At 38.6% G+C, this 17,740-nt stretch overlaps 1 long non-coding RNA gene across 1 annotated transcript; it reads right to left on the reverse strand.

Annotated features, from left to right (window-relative positions):
- Positions 1-6,168: 6,168 nt before the first annotated feature.
- LOC134163389 (uncharacterized) lies at positions 6,169-17,143 on the reverse strand. The gene is made up of 2 exons (XR_009964714.1): positions 16,438-17,143; positions 6,169-6,828 (listed from the first exon to the last, which is right to left on the reverse strand). It is a non-coding gene; the product is annotated as an uncharacterized LOC134163389 (long non-coding RNA).
- Positions 17,144-17,740: the final 597 nt, after the last annotated feature.

Raw genomic sequence — 17,740 nt, forward strand, 5'->3', positions numbered from 1 at the left:
GGAAAATGTTGGGTTCATTGTTATTTTATTTTACAGTGAGGAATATGAGATGTTTGAGAGGTGGAAAAAATTTCCTGCCTGGTGTTGAATTCCTAGGGAATGCAAGCCAGATTCTCAAATGTTCAATTAGGAAACAAGTCAGTGACCTTCTTTTTCCAATGTAGTGTCTCTCTTGGAAGGACAGATCGCAAATTTGGGGAGATAGATGCTGGGGAAAATTGTGATTTTCATTGTGATTCATAAAATTACCTGGAATTATTAAGAGTTTTGTGGGAGTAACATTAAAATAATATGTATTAAACCGAAACAAGCAAACAAGCAATCATATAAGCAAAATCCTAACTACTTCGGCATTCATTTTCTGAGCTGAGTACATTGACTTCAGCATTCACATACTTCTTCATAGCCTTCAGTTTCTGCAGATCCTACACACTTCCCCAGGTTTCAGAGGACAGTTTTTCTGTGGGACAGAGGATCGTATAAGCCTGAGCCTTTGCTTCCCTTTGCTTGATGATCTTGATAACATCTTTTTTTGAATTCATTGTCAGATACCAGATCCTGAGGATCCCACTTCAAGATTTCAGGTTCAAATTCTTTGGTTTAGATCTGGGCTCTGACCTATGATCAGGTAGTGAGGTGGACTGTGAACTGGCTGAAGGAGAGAAGCCAGAGAGTTGTAGTCTATGGGGCTGAGTCTAGTTGGAGGCCTGTAACTAGTGGAGTGCCTCAAGGGTCAGTACTGGGACCAGTATTATTTAATACATCAATCAACGATTTAGATGAGGGAATTGAGTGTACTATCAGCAAGTTTGCTGATGACACTAAGCTGGGAGGAGTGGCTGACACGCCAGAAGGCTGTGCTGCCATCCAGCGAGACCTGGACAGGCTGGAGAGTTGGGCAGGGAATAACTCGATGAAATATAACAAGGGAAAGTGTAGAGTCCTGCATCTGGGCAGGAACAACCCCAGTTTCCAGTATAGGTTGGGAAACGACCTGTTAGAGTGCAGTGTAGGGGAGAGGGACCTGGGGGTCCTAGTGGACGACAGGATGACCATGAGCCAACACTGTGCCCTTGTGGCCAAGAAGGCCAATGGCATCCTGGGGTGTATTAGAAGGGCGGTGGTTAGTAGGTCGAGAGAGGTCCTCCTTCCCCTCTACTCTGCCCTGGTGAGACCGCATCTGGAATATTGTGTCCAGTTCTGGGCCCCTCAGTTCTAGAAGGACAGGGAGCTGCTGGAGAGAGTCCAGTGCAGGGCAACTAAGATGATTAAGGGAGTGGAGCATCTCCCTTATGAGGCAAGACTGAGGGAGCTGGGTCTCTATAGTTTGGAGAAGAGGAGACTGAGGGGTGACCTTATAAGTGTCTATAAATATATAAAGGGGGAGTGTCACGAGGATGGAGCCGGGCTCTACTCAGTGGCAAACAATGATAGGACAAGGGGTAATGGGTACAAACTGGAACACAAGAGGTTCCACTTAAACTTGAGAAGAATCTTCTTCTCAGTGAGGGTGACAGAACACTGGAACAGGCTGCCCAGGGAGGTTGTGGAGTCTCCTTCCCTGGAGACATTCAAAACCCGCCTGGACACATTCCTGTGTAACATTATCTAGGTGTTCCTGCTCCGGCAGGGGGATTGGACTAGATGATCTTTTGAGGTCCCTTCCAATCTCTAGCATACTGTGATACCGTGATACTGTGAATCCCATCTCAGCTTCTCATACCAATCTTTGAGACAATGGACAGAGGATTTTGATTTCAGTTCAGTCTCTCACAATCCTATAGTTGCAAATTTGCTGCAATTAAGATAGTGCTGTGAAACATTTACTGAATCAGTATTTTCTGAGCACCCTGTGAGTGCTTTTAAAAATTTCTGAACAAATGTAAATATAGGAGCTGCTAAGTCTAGGAAGTTTTGAAAATTGTGCAGTTTCAAATGGGAGACAAGTTTTTCAACTTACTTCTCTAAAATTTATTAGAAACACTTTAAAATGATATGTGTGAATACACTGGAATAAATTGTTCAGTACTGCAGATGGAAAAAGAATTTTGTTCTATGTATTACATAGCCATCAAGATGTCCTTGATTTTAGCATTCATTTTAACATTATGACAATAACATATTAATGGCAAAAGATAATCCTTACCTGTTCTATGTGAGCATTCTGTGGTTGTTAAGACAATTTCCTTCACTATTGACTAGTGAAAAATCATGGACACATGATACTGTTACACTGGGTTAAGTGTGTGGTCTCTGTGTGTCTGAATTAAGACATATGACTTCCAATTTCTCTTTTATGGAAAATATTCAGATTCCATTTTTTAAATAAATTATATGACAAAACTAGCAGGATGTTGCTTTTGATGGTTTGAATATTGTGTAAAGAGCAATATGGTTAAAAATGTATTTTGTTGAGCAAAAGGGTATGCTTTGCAATGATTTTCATGCACTGTATATGATGCATGAAGCCGTGAGACATAATACAAGAAAAGGGAAATTAAGAATGTCTAGCACCTCTGCAATTCCACTTTGTTGCTGAATGATCACCAAGGCTGGGCCTACAAATCTGTTGAAGCAATTATTTATAACTTCAACAAGAGCCTTAGAATTTAAAAAAAAATATATATATATATTTTAAAAGCTGATTTTGCTTCATAGCACATCACTGCTCTTTTTCTTTTTATGCTTGGAGACAGATGAACTCAGTAATATCTGACTTTGGCATGTGCAGAGCATGGTGGGAGAGTGATGAACACAGAGAGTCTCCTGTCTTACCTTTCATTGCCAGACTTCTGCTTTTCCAAGACAGACAGATGCAAATAAGCATAACTGGGGAAGTGACTCGTTCACAGAGAGCAGCACATAGCCATAGACCCAGGAAACATGATGCATGTGAAAGATGTGGCCATCTAAGTGTAGTCTTCACACCTGTCCTTAGAGAATCATGAAAATTGTCTCAAACCAACCTTTTTCTGTATTGAAAACAAAGACTGAAATGGACATTTACATCAATGAATCTTGGGAGAGCTGATAGGTGATTTTGTTTAAATTCTTTTGATTGCAGCAGAAATCAAAATTTATTTTGCTGGAGGGTGACTTACCAAGCAAAGCATATTAAATCATTCTGCTTCCAAGGGAGAGTGAAGCAGCAGCTATATATCCATGCTGAAGAGGTAAGATGTCTGTTAGATGTTCATTGCACATATTTATGTCTCAGCTGCAAACTGAAAAGTATTCATTAATTTTGTATATTGTAAAAGTGTTTCCAGGTATGCCTTTAGCTTTTTGGTTAAGTCTGAGCTTGTACAAACTGCAAATTCTTTTTATGCCTACCTTACTGTTTAATTTTTCACCTGTCAAGAAGTTGCAGGAGTTTCAGTGCAAGACAGTAGTATAGGGCTGGCAAGATGCAACCTGCCATATTAAAGGACACATATTCTGTGCTAATGGCACAAATGGTGACTGTCAGGTCTTCACAGCACAAGTCCTGCAAAGTGATCTGATTTTGTGTGAATTGAGAACATCTTTGTAGGTTCACATTTCATATAAATGTTGCAGGACTTGCAGGCTTGTGTTGTGTTGTCTTGTTCCATGACTGTTAGTCTCCAGCAGACCTTTAACAAGAAAGCTGCCACACAAGAAAAGTTTTACTTTAGATTAGCAGTGCTGGTACAGAAAACATGGGAACCAAATTTGCTGTAGGTCTCTTGCCTTGGACAGGTCTGTGGTTGAACACAAGTCTCTGACACACACTTGTAGCACAAATACAAACAAGCATTTACTTGTGATGTGAAGAGGCGAGGAAATGCTGTGGCTGTACATTACTGGCTACATCTTCTACTGTGTGGCCCAAATGTCCATAATGCAATTACAGTACTGCTGACAGACTGAGAGCAAGTTGCTTAAGTTCTTGTCCCTCCTAAGGAGCAGGTTGTGAGATACTGCAGGCTATGATCAGAGGTAGACTCAGCTGAGCACTGAAATATGGATACATACAGCATAGCATACCTTAGAGAGCATACAGAGCCTTAATCTTCTTGCCCGTCATAATGGGTTTTGGAAGCAGTATGGGAATGAAGGAGAGGATAGGGAGTAATTCTAAATTTCTGACAAGAATTATACTTTGCTCAGTAGTGAAAATATTGGTGTAGAAACCTAGAGGGAATCGGTGGTTTTCCAATCCAGAGAAGGAACTCTGAGCTCTTTTTGCAATGCATTTACTGCAGCAAATACATTTAGTGAAAATGAGAAACGGCACACGTTGAGAGTAAGTATGGCAGAAACAAAGGCTTTTTTCAGCTTATTAACAGTCTTCAATGTTTAAGAGGTTTTAATCCCTATCAGAAATCACAGCTTCTTCATTTTTTCAGCATATTGAACATTCAGTTCATGTAAATGGAATTTTTTGCTTATACATTTGAGAGATATGAGAAGTCTTAGTAAAACAACAGGATATCTTAAAACAACCTCAACATTTAGAATTCTGAAAAACAAAATGTGATTCTTTCAGATAGCTGGAGTATGTTTTTTTTTTTAAGATGTAATGAAATTAGTAGGATTTATAAACCATACCTAGATCACTGAATTATGCTGGGTATTTTTTTTCTTCCAGAGAAAAAAGACTTTGTACAGGAAAATGTCATTTCAGTAACTTCAGCTGCTTCCTGTTTACTACATACAGATGAAAGTGATATCAATGCACTTGTACTGTTGATTATACTGTCAGCTGAAGGTAAAACTGACTGCTCTGTGCCCACTCAGAACTGTTTCATTACATGTGTCATTATTAGCCTTGTAGCTGGCTCTTAAATAATTAATATTCTTTGTATGAACTGATACCACCATGGTCCATGCTAAGTAGCATGCTGTGAAATAACTTAATGGCCTTTCTCCATGTCTTCAGAGTCACTGATGATAATCTGGAATTTTGCTTTGCTTTACTAAACTGCAGCAATAAAAGAAGTAACGAAAACGTCTCCAACAGTGATACAAAAAAATAATATCAGATGATACCAATCAAATTAGAGGTAATGCATCTTGCATCTGCAGGCATATAACCACTCCTTCCTCTCATTGGAAGGAAGACTTGGGTTTAATGAAAAATCTCTAATGCTTTTCAAATCTGTAATTTTTCCCCATTCTTAGTCCACAATAAGATGGGTGTCCTTCCAATGAAGTACTGGACTGTGGTCTATCAGACTTACATAAATGAAAGGAGACCCAAGGCATTTAAAATGTTTTGGTTTCATTTTGGTAAGTATTCAGAGGAGTAAGATTAAACTCTGTTAATATGGGCAAATCCCACGGTACTAGCCTTAGGTTATTTGAAATCAAGGACACCCCTTTTCCTTAGTAAGAGTACTGTGTAATATATTTACAGAGGAGGTGTTACTTTGAAGTTAGGTTCTTGTCTTTGATCAAAAGCATACAGCTTTCCTCATGTTTCTCAGAAAGAGAGTGGTTTTATCGCTCTGGTATGGTTTGTTTTTTTTTTTATGTTTTGGACAGCAAAAATGACATTTACATGAAACAGTAATCCTGGGAATGTATGAGATAACACAATTTCAACTATGAGTTGAGAGAAAGTCTCACAAGCAGACTTTAAATCATGTAGAAGCAATAGCATGTCATACTCCCTTTGCCTCCCTTACCTGCTGTTAATTAAAGTACTGATAAAGGAGGTCTGTCAACATTAATATGATGAAAAGTAAAACGTGTTTAAAATTTTCTAGATGAAAGTAGTGTTAATCAGTATGACAGAAAAAAAGGTTTTGAGTAAATGCTCTTAATTCAGCATGCTCATTTAAGAACTGTAAATATACCACAGCAGAGCTTTTTAATCCACGAAGGGAAGGGCATGGAGACTGACAATGCAGTACATTTTTGTGGTTCCTAAGTAGGATAGAGAAGGTACAATGCTATTAAAGGGAAAACTGCTTAAGTACTGGCTTGCTTAGTCTTTGTAGGCACTCAGAGCACTAACTTTATCAGGGCTGTGTATTTGGATCAATGACATTATTTTTCTTGTGGTTTTATACTGACTGGCTGTAGATTATTATATGATTTTTTAAATGCAAACATGAACGTGTCTATCCTGTGGGGAATAAGGGAATCTGGGAGAATAACATGCTGTGTACACTCAGCAAGGAAACACTGCTGAGGCATCTCTGTAAATATTTCTTTTAATAAAGAGTTTCTAGCCTATTGTGCAGCATACAGTAAGACTGGAATACTGCAGATGGGCCAACCATTGGAGCTCCTCTTTATGGACACATACCTAGCCTTATCTTGGCTAACAGTGGGAATAAGTAGCTCTATTGTTTTATTTCTGTGACATGTTAATGCATCAAAGACATTTTCTTAAATGATTCTTTGAAGCAACTGGATCTTCTTTACCGAGACCTGTGATTGCAGAGCTATCAAATACGTTATAGCACAAATGGCACTGTAACAAAAAGATTGCCTTATCCGAGCATCATGTCTTTTTCAATATGCATTGTAATTGTGCAGTGTCGATGAAACACTTGCCTACCTACAAAAAAAGTATTAGGAAGCTATTTACTCTGCATCACATCTCTTATTGTCACCTAGCAGGTCTAAATGCAAAAAACTAGTGCTGTGTGCTTAGCTACATACTTCTTGTTGTCAGGAAACAGTGGGTTTGGACATCTGCATTATAGCAACTGTGTTACCCCTTCAAGGAAATTAAGGGCCACTTTTGGGAGCTAAATGAGAATGTCAACTCAGCCCATGTTACAATCATCTTTGAGGTTTGTTTGGCCAAAGCTCAGCTTCCCATATGGGCCTGCCTCGTGTCCAGAGTCTAGCCTGGAAATAAAAGGAGACAAAGAATTATGACCCATTCATATTTCTGTGTGGTTTAATTCTTTTTAACTAGGAGAAAACAAAAGCATTTTCTTTTGATATAACTTTTTATGATTTAGTATTCTTAAAATGCTGAACTCAAAAATGGTAAAAGTCTGATGCCTAACCAATCAAATGGCTGTTTTTTTTTTAAAAGGGCAAACTAGTATGTAATATTAGTAATAGTAGTTTGAAAAGTGCAGGCAAATAAGGTCCAGCTACTTAAATTTCTGGAGAAAAAGGGGCTATAGCTCTGTAGCAAGTGTATGCCTTTGTTCTTCCAGTTACTGTATTGTGCTGGGTAGGATTCCACAGAACAGATTCGTGCTGGTAAAATTCTTTCAACAGAACTGGACTATCTTGCTTTCCACAATTTCCTGCATTATGTAATTCTTACCCTTGAAACAAAATTAGACAAAAGAACTTGAAGTACTTGAGTAAAGAACTATAAATTATTTTGAGAGGTAACCTCTGTCATTCAAACAGCATTTGTGCAATTTACAAATCAAACTTCTTACTCAACTTTGCACCTTGTGCATTATCTTTACAATATGAAGCAACACAACCTTTTTTTTCCTTTTATTCTTTTTTTTTTTTTTTTAATATATACCTAAATACAACTATGAACATTTAAAATACTCAATGTTTCATGTACCTTTTTAAAACCTTTGTGGGCTTCCATGATAAGTCTGACTTGAAATGGGGTTGTCTGGAACTAGGAAGCACAGCTACAGAAGAGGGTAGTTTTGGCTAACCACAGCTATCAGAGAGAACATACAGAACATAGCTTGATTTGAGATGGAACAGCAATACTTTTTGAGGTTTTGTTTCTGAACATTCTCCATTATGCTAACTTATTGCTTCCAGCAGCTTCCTTAAAAGTATTTCTACCTCAAACTCTTCATCTCCTTCCCAGGATCATACCCCTCTCTTCCCAATGATTTTTTGTTTTTTGGATTCTTTGTCTCTGTTATAAGAGCTCCCATATAAATAATGAAAATTAAGGTAAGTTTCTTTTCCCCTGTATCTGACAGGCAGCACTAACAACATACCTCTAGCTATTATCATTTTCCTCTGCTTCACCCCTGCCTTTTAAATTTTGGAATGATATCTGCCTGTTGGTCTGGGTCTTTACCGTACCTAGCATGTGGGAGTACTGATCTTTGTTAATCTGTAATGATACTATTATCTTTTAATTTAGTTTGAAAGGGAGTTTCATCATCTTGAATTCAGAACTGAACAGGAAGAAGTATAATTACTCTGAAGTGTAAGTGGAAATAAATAACAGAAAAAAATCTTCATTATTGTTTATGGTTTTTTACATAATCCAAAATAATAAATTCTTCTTCCATTCTACATTATAGCCTTCCCTTAAGAGAAACAGGAAATTAAATGAGGCATCAATAATGTCAAAAATCAAGATGCAATTAAAAAGACTGGGAGTGTAAGGGCTCAGAAATACCAGAGTGCTTTTGGACCTTCAGTTTGCACTTCATTAGCAGAGCACACAAACTTTCACTCGAGTTGTAGTCACCTCTACAGCTTTGTCATAAGAGTTCACAGCTAAGAGAAATACCTTTTGGTATTTCCTTTTCCACATCAATCCCCTTGTCTTTGTTTTTCTTCAAATACTGATTTCTTTATGCTTCTCGTGCCCTGAGAAGCGTAGAAATGAGAGACGTGAAAAGAAGTCTTGGAAGTATTTTAACAAAGCAGCTTTGGTGTCACAAACTCCTGCCTGAATGTATGGGAACATATACGGTGAAAGTACTCTCTCTGCATTATTAATAATGCTATCAACTGAATAGCATAATGCTTTATAACTTTATAACCTTCTTCCAAAATTAATTCTGCATTCTATAAAAATTAAATCCGTCTAAGTATCTACCAATTCAGTGAAGTCATATAAACCAGATTATTTCTTATTTTCAACAGAGTAATTCTTCGTGTAAATTATCATGAAATTTATTGCTCAACTTCCTGTTGGTCTTAAAATGAAAATGATCTAAGTCTGTCAGAACTGCAGAATGGTGTGTATGTCCACTCATCTCTAGATGCTATTTTTTAAAAAAACAACCCAAATACTCGCACTTCAAATATCAATTAACCCCTTGTTTGAAATTAATAGCTCAGGATCCTCTAGCTGTTTAAAGAATGCACATTTGCAGGGCACCATGACCTATGCATCTCTGATGAAGACTGGTTATGTCTGTTCTATTTGTCATCTTTGAAGTATGTCATATAGAGTCATGTCTAAAATGTGAAAGGTTTTGGAAGAGAGACACAATGCACTTACTTACATGCAATCGGATTAGATTTATTTTGTGTAATTTCTAGCAAGTGCATTGTTACAAGGTGCATGCTGGAGAATGCTGGTGACCTACGCACACCTTGAAAATTAGTACAAGGCAAATTAGCAGAGAGTCACTGAATTTGCCAGGGGCATTTAGAGAATTAATAAAAGGTGTTCAGTGTAGATGCTGTATGAATAATGTAAATTCAGTCAGCATTGTTCAGTTAAAAATCTGTCTGACACAGACATGCACTCTGTTCATGTCTATAGACAGTCTTAAAAACAGCTGGGTTTATAAATGAGATAAAGCTTACTATTTAAATCAGTTGCTTCATTTGATTTTTATTTCAGCATCCTGAAGGTTTAAGAAGAACCAGTGTTTTGGCCCTCAGGCATTTCCCCTGCCTGCTTAGGAGTGCCTACAGCCAATACTGACTTGGTTACAAATGTGAAAGCACCATTTGTATGAATACCACAGATGCTCTTATTTCTGAGGAATGAGAAGCAATTCTATGGCCAATTCTCATGATGCTGATTTTTAAAACAGATCAAATATGGAAGCAGCAGGGGAAAAAAATCAAAGATGTCTTTCCTATTTAATATAGGCTTTTGGATGAAGTAACCATCCAGAATTAGATTTCAGAAGTATTATCCCTTTTCTTTACAGAATGAAACATTACAGACTTATGATACCAGGGGAAAAAGCTGGCTCTCCTAGTGCATGATCTGTTATATAAAGTACTCAGACAGCTGATTAATCTATGGGAGTTGGTAATCATTTGACTCTGGATATTTTGTTCATTTTTTTTTTTTTTCAGTGATTCATGAAGTCCTTATCAGAATTCAAAAAGCACTTCACGAATCAACTAGGAGCTTAAAAAAAAAATTAGCAGTAATGAGCTCATTTCCATAGAAATAGGACTAGGCTCACTGGTGGGTCAAACTGTTTTCTGCACTTCCCCTTTCCAGTAGTTTTTGCAGTTCTTCTCCATTTATTTCATGCATCATTATCTTCCATTTTCTGTATCTCTAAACCATGCCATTTGTCTTTTTGTTCTCTACCCAGCAACTGCCACTTCAAGGTATCTCAAAATGGTGGTAAAAAATTGTCATCCATATTTCACTCAAGAAAGTTTAAAATTCATTGTCATATTGAAAGCCATTATTCATGACAGTTTCCTCAACAGATTACAAATCATAGTTTGAAGTAGAATTGAGCCCATCCATTCCTGCTGGATTAGTAATGTGTTTTAATGATATTGCATTTGTATTATTTTAATTTTCTTTAATGAGACATCAAAGAAGCAACAGAATGTGTCTTTCATATTCTAGACACACCACGATGTTTTGGTATTTTCCATTCCTTCAGATTCACCACCAACCTTATGTAATGAAACACAGAAGCTGTTCTCGGTAGCTCTACAATGTACAATAGAAAACCTTGTGATTCTGGGAAACAAAGGAGTTCAAATCAGGAAAATAACTGAAAGCTCTTACATAAAAGGAGAAAAATCTCTTCAGGAAGGCTGCCACTGGACAGGATGCCCTTCTCCTAAGTTGCATTAGGTGAGTCCACATCCAGATCTGAGGATGAAAAACCCATACCGCATGCATTAGAGTTGTGTATCTCCTAGCACAAGCAGGGTTGTTGAGTTACATGGCATGATTAAATTGAGCTGTATCTTTGCTGAAACTTGCAGTTGTCTCCATTGTGGAACAGGTGGGAATTATATACCAAAACAAGTGTCTTCACAGAGGAAAACAAAACCTTGTTCTGAAAATATACTGACTTTCCACCAAAGATGGTATAATTATGACCAGAATTACTCATAGAGCAGAGCCATGCTATGGAGTAAGAACAGGAGAATAATGCATACAAGGTTTATTTCCTTTTCAGGAGGCATAGTATTTTCAAAGTGAATATTACAATTGGCATAGTGTAAGGCAGCCACTGCTTCCCTTCAGGAGAAAGAAAGGGTCTCATACTTGTTCCTTTTTCTCATTCTTACCATACATAAGCATACATCAAATGAAAATTTGGTCTACTGTCTTCAGTATCATATTTTCCATGAAAGCAGCACTACTGGGACCAATAATATGCATATTTTAACGCTAGGCAAAAGTGCAAATGGCTTTAAAAAGCAATTAGATAAAAGCACAGAGCGTAAGGTCATTAGTGACTATTAGACAAAATGGACAGAGTAAAGCAATAGGTTTAATTCTCTCTAACTAGTGATTGCTGGAAGCTGCCTTCTCTGGAAACTATGTCAAAGCAGGGTCATGCTGTATGAGCCCCATTTCTTGCACTCTTCCTTGATGTATCTGTGGTGAAGTGCTGTGCAAGAAAGGAGGTCAGCTAGACAATGCTAGAGCAGCAGACCTTTTGCATGTGGGAAGAGAGATACACCAAAGCCCCCCTTCCTCACTGTGACAAGAAATATGGCAGAATCATGATTCCAAACTCCCCCAAGAAATGTAGTAGTTTTAAAGTATTTGATTAGTACTAAAGGGCATAATAAAGCTAGCTGGTAGCTTGCATTATGCAATGAAAGCAGGTAAACCTTTGCTGGAAAAGAGTAAGAAATCCTACAACATAAATTAGCATGCTCTTGCCTACTATTTCTGCAAGAGACAATTCTGCTCTCTTTCTCATGGTAAGTGGTGCCTTGTTTTGCGACCAATAGCATTGAAAGCCAGTGTGGTGCGTGTGTAATGGACTGAAAATGAACACATGCACAGATAGTGAAATATACCATGGATTACAGAGATTCATATGATCTCTTTATTTCTTGTTTTCTTCAAGATCTCTTAAGGGGAGATGATAGTGAAGAACATGTATTAGTCTTTATGTGAGGGAGATTTTTGTCTTTTAGAATGTACAATTGAGAGTGTACAGGATGTAAGCTAATGGGATAGTGCCAGCAAAATACAAGACAAATGATTAGTTTTATTCTTGTTTCTTTCTATTTTGCTTCTTGAGGGAAATTCTGGCAGGATAAGAATAATCATACAGACTTCCTATAGTTCCTACAGACTGCTCCCTGCTACAAATCACCCTGGACTTTATAAAAGAAATCAGGAACTCTCCTGTTAAAACTTGTCATTGACTAGTTTTCTGGTTAATTGTCGGCTGATTTTGCTGACACTGATCTGTAATGCCATCCTTCAGTGGAGGAATTATTGAGAATGCCTTACTGAACACAGATGAAGGAAAGTTTCCTTAGCAACAAGAATACCATGGAATACTGAAAAGCTCTCTGGTGACTCTCCTTCTTTCTGTACAGCAAAAAAGGGCTTTTTTTCTACTTATCTGTTTTGTACAGTATAAATACTCAGACACACAACCTGATATTTTCTACCTACTTTCAATATTTCAAGCAAATCAAGTTAAAAAACTACTAATTCTTCAGGCATCATGCAAAGTAATTCTCTTGGTATGCCAAATTCTTTCATTAATTAATTTGCAAAAACCTATTAGCACATAGAAAAAAAAAAAAATTAGCCTGACTTGTATGCAAGGAAATGTGTATACTTAATAACTGAGATAATACTTTGCACCTCTATAGCACTTCTCTAGACATCCTTTACCAACCTGAAGAACTTTAAAGACAGATCTTAAATACATTTAGACATCTGCAGATGGAGATGGATGCCTGGAGAATTTTCAGTAAGTTATTTCAATAATCCATCAGTTATCTGTTAGCTCCCTTACGAAAAACAGCAAAATACAGATTCCAGTGGTGCAGCATAAGAGCAGGAAAAAAAACCACAAAAAAGCTTTGAAAGAGTTAAGAAAGTCCAACCTTATGATTCCTACCACTGTGCTTTAATGACTAACTAATGTTCCCTGCAAGGCAAGCCTGAGTAATTAATGCAATGTAGGGAAATAATATTGTTAAAAGCCTACACCTGAGTGGAAAGACATCATATGGCTGTTGTCCTGCAGAGGTAGCTCACCTTGAAACTGTGGCTTCATCCCCTCTGTTACCCACCATGACCACTCCATCACTTAGCCATCCATTATCATGACAAGGGACAAACACTGAATTACAAGAAGCCTTGTGGGGCAATATATTTATGTGCTGGCAATAACTAGCAGCTGCAACATCTTGGCCGCTTTCAGAACTGACTCCAGCTCCACTTTAAGGTACAGTATTTGGAAGGTTTGGTTTTAGTTTTCTGCCAGGTACGACTGCCCTCTATGAATAACACTCAGCCTGTAATTTGCTAAGACTAAGCATGCCAAAGGTTTTATTTTCTACAATAGCTCCTCCATCATTCCAGTGTTCCTTGTCTCTGCTTATTTTAGTTTGAATTCATCTTTCCAGAATGTGGGGTTAAAGTGCATTGGAACTCCAGTAAAAAAAAAAAAAAATGTTTTTACATCCTCTAAAGAGTAACTTTTGATTCTTTCTCAAATGGGAGTTTACCAGAAAGTTCTACATAGCACAAGAACTGTTGCAAAGAAAGGCTTGGTGTTAGGTCCACTGAATTAAGTATTTTTTCATCCCTTCTAAAGAAGTTTTGGTCTCAAAATCTTGCTGTTTTTCACATATAGCCTGCTTTTTACTAGTGTAGGCAATATAACAATGTGTTAAGGGAAGAAAGCAGATTCTTAATACAAAAAACCCAGAATGTAAAATAATAATTTGCAAAGCAGTATTGCTAGCTGAGGGTATGAATTCAGGTATACTTCTCTGATAGTACTATAATTTCATTGATTCTCTCATGGGAAATGACAGCTAAAAAATTCCTGCCAAAGCTCAAAATGTGTATTAGATAAAATATGTACTACTGGAATGTAACTGAAAATCAGTGGGCATATTGGTTGAGAAAGATAAACAAAGAAAAATAAATATTTTTCTGGTGTGAAATCATTGTATCACATATTTTTATGCCAGTTTATATTTCCAAAGGACAATGTTTTAAAAGCACTTTAAAAAAGTGAGTATACCTCATTATGTTTTCTTGCAGGGTACACATTTATTTGTAATTTTCTTTGTGCAGTAATAAAAATTGCATAATCGGAACATCATTATGATCAGAAGAGATTTAATTGTAATGCAAGTTTAATTGCCATGAATGACAACCATATTATGAAGAATACAATGCATTTGATATTTTTACATATTTGCAGGGTGCAACACTAAAATATATTTTCTAGTAAATGACAAGCTAATTTATGGCTCAGAGAGTAGAAAACCCTATTCTATCTCTCTGTAAGATGGTAAACGTCAAGATATAGACACCCCTGCAATAGAGCATTAGGGTGTTTTACATCAAATCTCTCATGACAAGATGACATTTTCACCTGTTAATAAAACCCCAACAAACCAGGGGACTGCACACCTGCTAAATCTCAGATAAAGAATGACAGCATCATGGTTAGGATTTCACCTTATGGGCCTGGGTTTTTTGTTTAGACATCATGCATGTGTGTGTGTCTGGCAGTGTACTGTAGCCATTGCCTGTTGGCATTTCTGATGTGCTGGCTCTTTAAACTAAGACACAGATATCCTGGGATAGTGATTTGAAGGCTGATAAATAAGGCATGGAGCTCCACCGACTCAGGAAGTGCAAAGAAGAACCAAGCCTGCTGGTAGCTGCTGGTACCAAGTCCCTCTTCCTGGAACATCTCTTCTGTGCACGTGCAAGTATTACGTGACGCAGGGATAGCAATGCACCTCCATTCAGTTCTTGAGCACTTAGCCATATGCATTAAAGCCATCACACAGTATAACCTGGGGTGCTACTCATGGTGCACCATAAACTCTATTCAAACATTTCTTTCCAAATTTCTCAAGTGGAAAACCAAAATACCCCAGAGAGAGCTGAGAAAATGCACCCCTGAGGGGAAGCTGGAATTACAGGACAGTGTAAGGAGCTTTGGAAATATAACACAACAGACACATTGGCTCTGAAGCAGTTCTTTGGAAAATTCACAGATGAAATTTCTTGGACAAAAATTTTCTTTTCATATAAGACAAAAATTAATCACATGTTAAAACACCATAAATTTACCTGGCTCTGTAGGTCATCTATACCTGTCAATGACAAAGTTAGTACTTTGCTTAGACCCAGTAGACTTCTGCCTCATTCAATCTATTTATTACATATACCATAATGCTATCACTACTTTATGAAAGTGACCACTAGTTTATGATTACCTAATAGCCAAGTTTATTTGCTTCAGCTGTGCTGAGCCTCTGCTGTCAGAGGAAGTGCTTGTGTCACAGCTTTCGTGAGCAAGGTGCCATCAGGATTTGGCTCTTACCCCTACTGTAATACTGCATGAACTGTCAGGTGTGTGTCTTCTGTATAAGTGCAGGCTTTCGGACAAAGAGGGAGTCTTCACTGGATACCAGCACTGTGCTATTTTATGTACATGTGCTGTTTAGGATGTGCTTCCTGTAAGTAACCAAATGCCTTATTACTAGGTTATTATTTGACCAGTATTCTGAAGAGAGGAGGATGTGTTAGCTAGAGCCTGTCTCTCTAACTAGAAACTCACAATTACGCCAGTGAAATATTACAGGTTAAGGGAAGATGAAGATATTTGTCACTTTGTATCAAATTTGGCCAAAATAAAATGCAACCTACCCCAAATTTTGCAATTTCCTCGTAAAATACTGCAGTTTGCAAACATAATAAAAGCAGAGGGATGCACTGGTTGTGATTTGCACACTCGTGTAGATGGTACCTGGCTGGTTTGCTATGCTCCTGCTCCAGGTCCGAGCTCTTCTGGAGGAAGTCTTGCTATAGCTGTGGCAGCTGGGACTGGGTGGCAGAGCCTGCGGAGGGCTGCTGAGGGCATAGCAAAGCCCACACACCCCCTATGGGGGTGCCAGGCTGCTACACAGCCCCAGCTAGACTCCGCTTTGTTCTATAGCTACAGCGGATGCGCCAGCAACCCGAAAACTGTTGCTTTTTGCATAAAACACCTTGTTTTGGTCAGTCCGGGATCCCTCTTTTGCATGTTCCCCTGCAGTGAGGCTCTTACCCCACCCGCCTGATGGCAAGTTGCAATCACATGTGCATCTGTCTGGGTGTCTGCCTAAGCAGCCGTGGTAGCTCGGGGCTTTCCCAACGCCAGGAAGCCCAGCCGCTTGGACGTGTGGTGGGTGGGACAGCAGCCCTTGCCCTTCCCCAGGGCGCTGCCGCCTCGGTGCGTGGCGGTGCCCTGCTGCAGGCCCTGCGCCAGGCCCACCTTCCCCTCCTCAGAGCACATCCGCAGCGCTGAGGTGACTTTGCAAAGGTGGTAAAACCGTTTCTGTCCATACCTGACGCTGGAATGGAAACCTGGCAACAAAAGTCTTCCTGTCGATAATAACTGTGGTCCTAAATCAGCTCAGGTGTTAATGCGAGTGAGTCACAGCCGTGGCAGGAGAGCCATGCCTGCGAAGCCATTGTTCGTCAAGGACATTTGAGGGGATGAAGCAAGCCAGGATTTTTGTCTTGTTTATAATGTCTGTTGCAGTTCCACTCATGTGGGCAGTGTCAGTCAATCAGCGTGGCACTGCAGCCCAGAAGCTGTTTTTTCCTTCTCTGCTGTGCGTACTGAAGGGGAGGATAGACCCTGTCATGCTGCTGCCACTTGTGTTGCTTTCTGCATGCTGACCCTTTCTATCTTCGTGTCACTGTGTGGTGTTACTTTTTAATTATGCTGACAGAAGCAGTGAAAATGCTACTTTTTTCACATTGGAATATAGTATCTATCTTGGTTTATCACACATGGAAGCTGATTCCAATGTCCTGCGCTCTCAGGTCTAGTTTAGTGCTTTCAGATCCCATAGCAGGTACAGGCAATTCCCTGTATATACATTCCTGATAGTGTATTTCTGATAATATTTACCTTATCTTTACATAACATATAACGTCTTCAAAGAGGAAAACCTGTGCTACGCAGCAGTTGACTAAAAAGCTCCTTCTGTATTTGGCTGCCCCTGAGGAAAATGAACAGTTTGTTTCCAGTGTTCTGGTACTTGCCTGAGTCAGCAGGGAGCCTGAAGCATTTGTTTCCCCGAACTTGAGCTGTATTGAAACTGCTGGTAACTTGCTTGCGCAAGTGATGAGGGAAATCTGTGGTTTAAAGACCTCACTTTGGTGAATCTTGCATTAGTTTGGCCTGCAATAGAAGAAATCCAGAGTAGGATGCTGTGGAAAACACCCTTTTCCCTCACAAACTTCAAATATTTTAAGTTGTTTTTAAAATGTTAAACTAGTTAAACTACTCTTTCTTTTGAGCAGTCTCAGTGCATAAGGGTTATACTCTGGTGTGGCTGCAATGGTAAGGTTCTTTGATGGTAAAATCTGAAGGATTATTTCCCTTCTACAGATCTGTCACTGTGTATTTTGAAGGTAAGGCCGCAACAGAACATGTGGCAGGACAGATGCTTCATTTCTTTCCAGCTGTAGCTAGGAAGGACGTGTGGGTTCTTGGATCCTTGGCTTGGATGGTATGCACATCACTCTACTGTGGATTTTAGCTTCTCGGGGCCTTTTTTTTTTTTTTTTCAATTGAAAATATTAGATTTCCTCTTCTAAAATTCATTTAAATTCTTATTCATTGCTAACTCTTTTAGC

The sequence above is a fragment of the Pezoporus occidentalis genome, unplaced genomic scaffold (genome assembly GCF_034315485.1).
Source record: "Pezoporus occidentalis ecotype Australia unplaced genomic scaffold, CSIRO_AGI_Poc_V1 ctg20, whole genome shotgun sequence".
NCBI classification, from domain to species: domain Eukaryota; kingdom Metazoa; phylum Chordata; class Aves; order Psittaciformes; family Psittacidae; genus Pezoporus; species Pezoporus occidentalis.